This window comes from Tinamus guttatus, unplaced genomic scaffold (genome assembly GCF_059628265.1).
Source record: "Tinamus guttatus ecotype Peru unplaced genomic scaffold, ASM5962826v1 Tinamus_guttatus_pri_ptg000048l, whole genome shotgun sequence".
In the NCBI taxonomy this organism is placed as follows: Eukaryota; Metazoa; Chordata; class Aves; order Tinamiformes; family Tinamidae; genus Tinamus; species Tinamus guttatus.
In genome coordinates this window covers 14,027,769-14,030,961 of record NW_028288582.1, presented here as the reverse complement: position 1 = coordinate 14,030,961, position 3,193 = coordinate 14,027,769, and the positions used below count along the sequence as shown (strand labels likewise).

The window sequence follows — 3,193 nt, the reverse complement described above, 5'->3', positions numbered from 1 at the left end:
CTTCCTCTAATTATTTTAAAACCTATACCTTGTTTTCAATGCAAATTAAGCATAAAAACGCTATACACTTATTTTGCCTCTACAGAGGGTAGGTCCTGTTTAAGTTAGTCTTTTTACTGCATGTCTCGATGATACAATGATATTGCTCTTTAATATTGTGTTTTATCAGTCTAAGAAAATATCAGCCCATCAGCAGGGACAGCTCTCTGTACAGCTGCCCTGTGAAGCGAGAAATACTCGTCTTCGTGGTTTCATTCCTTATTTTTTTTACCTTAAGAATGACTTTTGTTATGGATTAGTTTTGCAGCAGCAATGTGATCAGCAACACCAAAGCCTTGAAGGGAATGAGCAGACATATTTCTGACCCTTTTTCAGGAGGGAATGGGTTGTGATTCAAGATGGTTTGCATGTACCGGCACCACAGTTATTAGCTAGACTCATTAGCACAGGGATTGCAAACAGCAGCATTCTCTGGAAAATGAAAAATTAATCACACCAGCAGAAATCTCAACATTTTAGGAAGCGGATAATAAAGCATTTCTCTTGCTTCACGTGTGGTATCAGTATTTACATGGACAGCCACAGTCTCCCAAGCAGAAGCAGCCTCACAGCGAGTCCCCACACCACGGCGGCCAAGGGAGCCCCTGCAGTCCCAAGGCTGCAGCACTGGCGTATAAAACCCTCCCAGATAAAAATTCTTTTGCAGCGAGGCAGCCTCAGCGCTGTTGCTTCTCCCACTTCCTGCTGGTTACAAGATGCAGCCTGCTGGGGCCCATTTTGCAGGTGCTCTGTGAAGCAGTGTCCCCGGAGTACCTGCATCCTCTCTACAGTTACCATTGAGTTATAGATGTCTTTGGGTACGTCCAGAAGCAGTGTGCCTACATTCAGGCATGCAGTTTGGTGAGCAGGCTCTCCCTCTGGAGGCTTTCAAGAGCATCTACCTCTCTTCACTGATTATATAACAGCTTTCTTTTTAAAAGGAAAAAAAAAAAAAAGGATTCGTTTAGTAGATGCCTAAAATGGAAGCATAATTCTGTGCTAACATTGGGCAGCTTAGCTCTCACTCACGCTTCCGAACTGCTATAAAAGCACGTGTCATCTGGCCAGCATTTTAAAACAGCCTCCATGGCCATTCACGTACACAGCTACGTACAGCAAATGGGTATAGGCAGACCCTGCTCCTACAACCACGATGGATGTGCAGGACTCGTCCATCAAGCCTCACATGAGCGATACCCCCTTGCACGCTGAGGGTGGCCGAGCCCTGTCACCGCAAGTCGCACGCAGGCTATGCTGGAGCCCGCGCTGCAGGGGCAGGGCACACATGTTCAGTCATGTTTTCTGTCACATTTAGACTAAAGAAACTACACTACACTGCACTAGCATGAGCACAAACAACTTCTTAGGGCACACGGGAGATCTGCCAAGCCTCTGACCAGGCAGGGCAGGGCAGGGCAAAACCCAACCCCTCACATGGAGACTGTGGCCACATGGTGCCTGGGCTCTGGCCAGGCCCCAGAGAGAGCAGAGCATCTCGTGGGCCTTCTCCAAAGCTCTTGAGATGACTGCTGAACTAAGGAGGGCCCAGTTAGTTATGATAATGCTCGGACAGAGTACACTTTCCTGGGACAATATGGAGTGCAAACAAATTGCCCTAGGGAAGAAACGTCCTGTCCATCCTCTCGCTCCTTCCATTGCAGCAGTGGTCCAATCACCCAACGCTGTGCGTCCCCACAGCTCAGAGCTGTCCCCAGCACAGCAAGGGGACTGCAGGGAGGCTGCGGTGCCCATACCAGCTGAGGGCACTGCGCTGCCCACGTCTGCTCGGGGCGCCTGCCCAGTCACACCAAGCCACGGCCTCTGCCAGCCACCCACATCTTCAGTAGCCGTGCTGTGCTTCGAGACCCCGGCACCGCAAACACCACGGGCACTGGCCTTCCCTCTGCCAATGCACACAGTGATTGAGGACATGTTGGCTCATATCTTCTTTTCTTAAAGAAAGCTATGTATATTTTTAAAGTGTGTTGCTCAAGAGGATTTCTAGGGATTTTTTCAGCTCTTTCTACACTTACTCTCCCTGGCACAGAAATAAAACCAGTGGCTGCCCTTCTCTGAAAAACAGTCAGGCAATCCTGTGCCATTTATTCTCCACTCAGGGGCAAGTTTGTCCTTTTAAAACCTTCAAGGTCATTTTTTTAGGGAATCCATCAGGAAAAATGCAATGTGAGCTGCACCAGTGTTTACTTGGCCATCCCTGCTCTGCTCTCTGGACAGGGCTGCCCAGCCCCTCTCAGGGCAGGCACCCTTATCCTTAATACTTTGTTTTTACCAAAACTGCTCCCTAAATGTTTCCCAAGACGGTGCCATCAGCATAAAAATTAACCTTGAATTTCCTGCCTTTCCGAAATCACTGCCGTGGCGCCAAGGACAGACAAGCAATTAAAATGGCACAAAGGCCCCAGCGAGGATCGAACTCGCGACCCCTGGTTTACAAGACCAGTGCTCTAACCACTGAGCTATGGAGCCGCCGCTACAACCTCTTCCGCGCTCTCCCTTAAGTGGCTGCACAGCGCCCGCGCCCGCCCTCGGCCGGCAGCCGCCGCCACCCGGGCCGCAGCCGGCGCGGGCTCGGCCGCCGGAGGAAGAACCGGGAAGGCCCGGTCGGCCGCGGGGCCGCGCGGAGCCGCCAGCGCCGCTCCCCGCGGAGCGCGGCCCCCCGCGCCGCCAGGGGGCGCTGCCGACGCGGCCTCCCCGCCGCCCGGCCCGGCTGCACCGCCAGGGGCGGCGACGGCGGGCGCCCGCGACAGGACGGGGACGCTGGGCCTGTAAATAGGTAGTTTCTGCCGTGGAGAAACCCCCTGGCCCAGGGTCCCGGGGCCGGAGCGTCGAGGGACCCATGGCAGCAGATACAACCGCGTTGTACCCACGACATGGGTGCGAATTCGGAGAGTTGTGAAAGCACTCGGGAAAAGTGAATAAACCCAGTAGGTGTCTCCCCTTCATTCTGCTTTAACTTTGGAAGTGGCATGAAACTCTCAACTATGAGAAATATATATATACACAAAATAATAATAAAATGCTACAATTACAGGTCTGTCTGCTAATCAGACCTTGTTTGCCACTCTGTACTTCAGTGGCTGGGGCATCCCAAAGGAAAACTTGTTGTAACCCTAGCAGATGCCTGTATGCCCAC

The 3,193-nt window shown here is 52.1% G+C and overlaps 1 non-coding gene across 1 annotated transcript; it reads right to left on the bottom strand.

Moving 5' to 3' along the window:
• Positions 1–2,453: 2,453 nt before the first annotated feature.
• On the bottom strand, positions 2,454–2,526 carry TRNAT-UGU (transfer RNA threonine (anticodon UGU)). Its single transcript has one exon. It is a non-coding gene; the product is annotated as a tRNA-Thr (tRNA).
• Positions 2,527–3,193: the final 667 nt, after the last annotated feature.